The sequence below is a fragment of the Anomaloglossus baeobatrachus genome, chromosome 12 (genome assembly GCF_048569485.1).
Source record: "Anomaloglossus baeobatrachus isolate aAnoBae1 chromosome 12, aAnoBae1.hap1, whole genome shotgun sequence".
Classification (NCBI taxonomy): Eukaryota; Metazoa; Chordata; class Amphibia; order Anura; family Aromobatidae; genus Anomaloglossus; species Anomaloglossus baeobatrachus.
In genome coordinates, this window is record NC_134364.1 from 118,797,230 (window position 1) to 118,804,729 (window position 7,500).

At 47.5% G+C, this 7,500-nt stretch overlaps 1 protein-coding gene across 2 annotated transcripts in view; it reads right to left on the minus strand.

Annotated features, from left to right (window-relative positions):
- CCDC32 (coiled-coil domain containing 32) overlaps positions 1-7,500 on the minus strand; it is a 28,492-nt gene that overhangs the window by 15,921 nt on the left and 5,071 nt on the right. Inside the window, exon 1 of one of the 2 annotated variants that reach the window (XM_075331225.1) lies at positions 69-169. The exons of the other annotated variant lie outside the window; for it this stretch is intronic. The gene's annotated coding sequence lies outside the window, so the exon portion shown is untranslated. Of the gene's footprint in view, positions 1-68; positions 170-7,500 lie in introns of those variants that run through there. 2 annotated transcript variants of the gene reach the window in all.

A 7,500-nucleotide genomic window follows, 5' to 3' on the forward strand; every position in this document is an offset into this window, starting at 1 on the left:
CGGACGTCCACGGGATAAGTGATAACTCAGCGATGGGAATATCCCTTTAACACTATTTGAAGACTTACACCCATGTCTCTGTGCCCCATGCTCTCCGAGGAGCGGCAGCTCACCGCTCGCTTTCTCTACATGCCCACCAACTGACACCAACTGCCAAGTCTTGGCCAGGAAGTTGTTTCCCTGTCTGATGCTGCCACCTGCTGGGCACATTCATTACTGCGCCTTTAGAACAGGAGTCTTACTTTCGCGAGGACACTGGCATTTTTATGTTGCTCTGTATGAAAAATGCTCTGGAGTAAAAGGTTACAAATTGCCATCGCATTCTTGGTTTCTTTACATTTTACACATCAGCACAACTATTTGGGAATTGGGGGTTGTGCAAGGGGACAAGAGAGCAGGGACCCCCCAAGCTCTAGTCTAGACAATCTCCTGCGAGATTTGTTTTACTTAGACGCCGAGACCTCTCACCCACCCAACCAGTTACCTACAGTGCACTGCTGAGGGGTAAAAGCCCCGAAGCAAGAACAGCTGTCTGCAAGTGGCCGGCTCTTCCTTTTGGAAGATTCTGGTTTGGCATTATATATCTTATCTGTCAGCAGGTTTTGCGTTGTCATTTGAGAGCAGCATAATGTGGGGCAGAGACCCTGATTCCAGTGAAGTGTCACTTATTCGGCTGTGTTTTGCAGTTTCAATCAAATCAGTGTTTTATCAGCAATAGATTATCACTGCAGGACTAAGTGTCTGGTGCCTCCTAGTCCTCCTGCTCTGTGTAACCCCGCCACCACCACTGATTAGCAGCTTTGTGTCAATCACTGGTGTGGGCGGGGTTATATACAGCTCAGCATTCTGACCTTTGCTAGATCTGCACCCGAAAAAAAACAGGAATTGTGTAAGGGGAAAATTATTTTTTCGTGCACCTGCTTTTCATATACTATTTAGCCAGGACTAGTCCATCATTATTAGAGGGGACCAACTTTGTCATGTTACAACTCTAAGGTCTCTTATACGCCGCCGCCACCGCCACCGAGATGAGTGTAGCTATGATGAGTTTATTTGATCAGCTCTTGGAGTGTGGTATTTATGACCGGGGATTGGATGCAACTGGAGGGAAAATTGTGCAGAAAGAGACATCTCTTTGTCTTTTGGGAGGAAAAGCTATGAACCCAGTTATTAGGGGTCACGTTAATGCTAGAAAAATGAAAAAGCATATTGCTGGAATTCTGGAGAAGCGGCAAACGCAAAGCACCATCTTTGGTATTGGCCAATAAAATCATGCTAGATGTGTTCTGTTTGGTATCTATGCAAAGGAAAAAAAATCGAGACACTAATATCCCTCACCTGTGCAGCCCAGGGGCAAAGATATGCGAAAAATTAGAATTTCCTAATTCTCTAAAGCTCTTGGCTCAGCCCACAAGACATCCCAAAATGAGGAGGGTGAGCTGAGGTCATAAAAGTCAGCAGCCCATTTTTGGCCTGTCAGTTACTGGAGGACACACCTATGCTGTGGTGCTGCCCATTTATCCCCGGAGATCCTCCCTCCAAAAATCCATAAGACACATCTATGGCACGGGTTTAGTAAGTGTCATATTTATCCTTTTTATTTTTATGTAATTGTAGTATTTGTATTGTTTCCCTTTTGTCACATCTTGTATATTTTATAAACACTGCCTATTTTTGGATTTAATCTATAAAATTGAATAGCTTCTTTCCTCTTGCTCTATATACGATCCCCTAATCTGAAGAACCTTATGCTATTGGCGTCCAAACTACCCGTAAAGAAGTCAGGTGGTTGCAGAGTGATTATTTTTGCGTAGAATTATTTTGGTACTACCGGTAAGGTTACCAAAGTGTGTGTTATGTATGTATGTATATACATACATATATATATATATACACACACACACACACACACATATACACACACATTTTATATATATATATGTGTGTATATATGTGTATATATGTGTGTTTATATATAATATAATATATATATATATATATATATATATATACACAGTTAGGTCCAGAAATATTTGGACAGTGACACAAGTTTTGTTATTTTAGCTGTTTACAAAAACATGTTCAGAAATACAATTATATATATAATATGGGCTGAAAGTGCACACTCCCAGCTGCAATATGAGAGTTTTCACATCCAAATCGGAGAAAGGGTTTAGGAATCATAGCTCTGTAATGCATAGCCTCCTCTTTTTAAAGGGACCAAAAGTAATTGGACAAGGGACTCTAAGGGCTGCAATTAACTCTGAAGGCGTCTCCCTCGTTAACCTGTAATCAATGAAGTAGTTAAAAGGTCTGGGGTTGATTACAGGTGTGTGGTTTTGCATTTGGAAGCTGTTGCTGTGACCAGACAACATGCGGTCTAAGGAACTCTCAATTGAGGTGAAGCAGAACATCCTGAGGCTGAAAAAAAAGAAAAAATCCATCAGAGAGATAGCAGACATGCTTGGAGTAGCAAAATCAACAGTCGGGTACATTCTGAGAAAAATGGAATTGACTGGTGAGCTTGGGAACTCAAAAAGGCCTGGGCGTCCACGGATGACAACAGTGGTGGATGATCGCCGCATACTTTCTTTGGTGAAGAAGAACCCGTTCACAACATCAACTGAGGTCCAGAACACTCTCAGTGAAGTAGGTGTATCTGTCTCTAAGTCAACAGTAAAGACAAGACTCCATGAAAGTAAATACAAAGGGTTCACATCTAGATGCAAACCATTCATCAATTCCAAAAATAGACAGGCCAGAGTTACATTTGCTGAAAAACACCTCATGAAGCCAGCTCAGTTCTGGAAAAGTATTCTATGGACAGATGAGACAAAGATCAACCTGTACCAGAATGATGGGAAGAAAGTTTGGAGAAGAAAGGGAACGGCACATGATCCAAGGCACACCACATCCTCTGTAAAACATGGTGGAGGCAACGTGATGGCATGGGCATGCATGGCTTTCAATGGCACTGGGTCACTTGTGTTTATTGATGACATAACAGCAGACAAGAGTAGCCGGATGAATTCTGAAGTGTACCGGGATATACTTTCAGCCCAGATTCAGCCAAATGCCGCAAAGTTGATCGGACGGCGCTTCATAGTACAGATGGACAATGACCCCAAGCATACAGCCAAAGCTACCCAGGAGTTCATGAGTGCAAAAAAGTGGAACATTCTGCAATGGCCAAGTCAATCACCAGATCTTAACCCAATTGAGCATGCATTTCACTTGCTCAAATCCAGACTTAAGACGGAAAGACCCACAAACAAGCAAGACCTGAAGGCTGCGGCTGTAAAGGCCTGGCAAAGCATTAAGAAGGAGGAAACCCAGCGTTTGGTGATGTCCATGGGTTCCAGACTTAAGGCAGTGATTGCCTCCAAAGGATTCGCAACAAAATATTGAAAATAAAAATATTTTGTTTGGGTTTGGTTTATTTGTCCAATTACTTTTGACCTCCTAAAATGTGGAGTGTTTGTAAAGAAATGTGTACAATTCCTACAATTTCTATCAGATATTTTTGATCAAACCTTCAAATTAAACGTTACAATCTGCACTTGAATTCTGTTGTAGAGGTTTCATTTCAAATCCAATGTGGTGGCATGCAGAGCCCAACTCGCGAAAATTGTGTCACTGTCCAAATATTTCTGGACCTAACTGTATATATATATATATATATATATATATATATATATATATATATATATATATATATATATATATATATATATATATATATATATATATATATATATATGTGTGTGTGTGTGTGTGTGTGTGTGTGTGTGTGTGTGTGTGTGTGTGTGTGATATAGATTATATATACATACATACACACACACACACACACACACACACACACATATACACATTGTGAGACTGTGACCGGGGTTATCTATGACGGCCGGTATGTCTCGCCCCGGTTGTGCTCACTCCATGATAGAAAGTAAATCCACTCTAGGGTTAATGCTGTTTCCCTACAGGCTGAAGGAAGGGTTAAATAGAATCAGGAACAAGGGCAGGTGTGCCGGGTGTGAGGGAGTGAACACAACTCCCTGAGTTCTCTGCTGGAGAGGCACATGTATATTGTTGTGGACTTTTGTTTGGACATTAAACCGTGTGCTGTGAAACTTAATGCCTGGATCCCGTGTCTTCTGCTGCGCAGCAGACCGTGCTACCTCACATATGGTGGAGAATGCGGGCATCCCAGCCGGTGAGGTGTAGCTTCCTTTTCTGGTGACCCGGTAGCACATGTCCTGGATTCAAGCGGCTATACTACGGCCCAAACCCAGCGACGCCATGGAGGACATACTAAAGCATTTGGCTCAGGCTAATGCACAGCAGCAACAGACCAATGCACACCTGCTCCAATCCTTGAAATCGCACCAAGAACAGCTGGTTCAGGCCAATGCACGTCAGCAGCAAGCCTTGCAATTGCAGGAAAAAAGGCACCAAGAACAGATGGTTCTCCTGGCCAAGTCGATCTGTGCTGGACCGGCAGCAACAACCCCGGGACCGGGTGATGACGGCAGCGTCCGGAAAGCGGTGAGACAAGCGTTGCAAAAGATGACCCCGGGGGATGATGTGGAAGCGTTCCTGGCGGTGTTTGAGCGGGTGGCCGAGCGGGAAAAGCTGCCGACCCCCCAGTGGGCTGAGGTATTGTCGCCCTATCTGACGGGGGAACCCCAAAAAGCGTACCTGGACCTCTGTACCGAGGACGCCATTGACTATGTGACCCTAAAAGCCGAAATACTGGCACGGTTGGGGGTGAATACCTATGTACGGGCTCAGCGGGTAAATCAGTGGTTCTATGAGGAAGCCAAACCCGTACGCTCCCAGGCCTATGACTTGTTGCATCTTGTAAAAAAATGGTTGCAGCCCGGCGCAGATGGTGGAAAGGGTAGTAGTGGATCGTTTTGTGCGCACTTTACCCGTCACCGTTCAACGGTGGGTAGGACAGGGCGACCCGAGTACCCTGGACCAATTAGTGTCCCTGGTAGAGCGGCATGTGGCTACGCAGGACTTGATACGGGACACTGAGACTTTGCGTACCGCCCGTCGGTCCGGCCCCTCCAAGCCTAGGGCCAAGGACCCACCGCCGACAATGGTGCAGGAGTCCCCTACCGTCCCGCCTGAGGCCGCGGCCGCCAATCCTGAGGTCCGGAAGGTTCTGTACCCTAAACGACAACCCGTCAAGGGGGTTTCCGTCCCCATTAGATGTTGGCGATGCCAGCGGGTGGGACATATGGAAGCCCAGTGTCCACTCACCACGGAGCCCATGGATTGTGGGGTTACCCGGCGGGGTTCAATGTATGCTCAGGTGGTGTGTACCGCTGACCTGGTCTCCCCAGAGACGGAGCCCCACTTGTGCCAAATACAGGTGAATGGATGTCCGGTTACAGGATTGTTGGATTCCGGAAGCTTAGTGACCCTTGTGCGATCCACCTTGAGGGCTAAAGTAAAGGCTACAGGACGTACCGTGGGGGTGGTTTGCATACATGGGGACCGCCGAGACTATCCCACAGGGATTGTCACCATCACAGCACCTTGCGGTCAGGTGCAACATGAGGTGGGACTTCTTAACACTCTTCCCTATGACGTGATCCTAGGAAGGGATCTGCCCTATTTTTGGACTTTATGGAAGGGACCCCCTAAGTCTCCTCAGATATTGGTCAGTCCGGGACCTGAGCCCTACAATCCTGAATCCGGGACACCTGCCGTAGGGGTCCCCATGATAGGGACAGAATGTGAACCCGATAGGTCGCCCCTAGAGGTATTGGCAGGAGAGGCTGAGACGGTCGAACCCATCCCGGAGTTGGAGGCGTCCCCGGATACGTTTGGGACTGCCCAACTCCAGGACCCTACATTAATACATGCCCGGAGTCGGGTGACAGTAATTGACGGGGTGGCACAGCTGCCCGGTGCCCAGGTAAGGTACCCCCATTTCGCTCTTAAGCAGGATTTACTCTACCGGGTAGATGAAATACGGGGCGTGGGGGTAGAGCAGTTGGTGGTGCCCCAGCCGCATCGTCGGCGGGTCCTCGACTTGGCTCATAAACACCTGATGAGTGGTCACCTAGGGGTCAAGAAAACGCAGGAGCGAATATTGCAAAGGTTCTATTGGCCCGGAGTCTTTGGGGAGGTAAAACGGTTCTGCGAAACCTGCCCGGAGTGTCAGCTTACCGCACCCCTGACCCATTTTCGCAGTCCGTTGGTACCGTTACCCATTATAGAAGTCCCTTTTGAACGGATAGGGATGGATCTGGTGGGGCCCCTCGTAAAGTCCGCTCGAGGGCACCAACACATCCTAGTGATCGTTGACTATGCCACCCGGTATCCCGAGGCGATACCTCTCAGACATACTGCAGCCAAGCTTATAGCTCGGGAGTTGTTTGCTGTGTTCTGCCGGGTGGGGTTGCCCAAGGAGATCCTTACGGATCAGGGGACCCCATTCATGTCCAAAGTGACCAAAGAGCTACTCCAGATCAAGCAGTTGCGTACGTCTGTGTATCATCCTCAAACGGACGGTTTAGTCGAGCGTTTCAATAAAACCCTGAAAACCATGCTCAAAAGGGTGATTTCAAAAGACGGGAAAGACTGGGATATGATGCTTCCCTATTTGATGTTTGCCATCCGTGAGGTGCCACAGGCATCCACGGGGTTTTCGCCTTTTGAATTGTTATACGGGCGACATCCCCGGGGATTGTTGGACCTGGCAAAGGAAACATGGGAGCAAGAGCCCACCCCCCATAAAAGTGTGATTGAACACATTTTAGGAATGCAGAACCGCATAAGCGCGGTCATGCCAATTGTGAAGGAGCATTTACAGGAGGCTCAGGCCGCGCAAAGCGGCCGCTACAATAGACAAGCCACCGTGCGGACCTTTAAACCCGGGGATCGGGTGTTGGTATTAGTCCCCACGGCGGAGAGTAAATTCCTGGCTCAGTGGCAAGGACCCTACGAGATAAAGGAAAGAGTAGGGGTGGTTAACTATAAAGTATTGCAGCCCGGTAGGCGGAAACCTGAACAAATATACCATGTCAACCTATTAAAACCTTGGCAGGAACGGGAAAGCCTGATGGCTGTTTTTTCCCCATCTCCCTCCTCTTCGGGTCGTTCACCTCCGGCTCCAGCGACCTCCGGAGAGGACGAACCAGAAGTAAGGATTGGAGAAGCCCTCACCAAGACTCAGAGGCGAGAGGCCAGACGGCTGGTTCAGCAGAACCCCGATGTCTTCTCCGAGCTGCCCGGTAGGACCAGTCTGATACGACATGATATTGTCACCGAGCCCCACCTGAAGGTACGCCTGAAGTCATACCGGGTACCGGAGGCTCGACGACAAGCCATATCGGAGGAAGTAAAGACAATGTTACGCCTGGGGGTCATCGAAAAATCCCGGAGTGAATGGGCTAGTCCGATTGTCCTAATACCAAAACCCGATGGCTCCTTAAGGTTCTGCAATGACTTTAGGAGATTGAACGAAATATCCAAGTTCGAT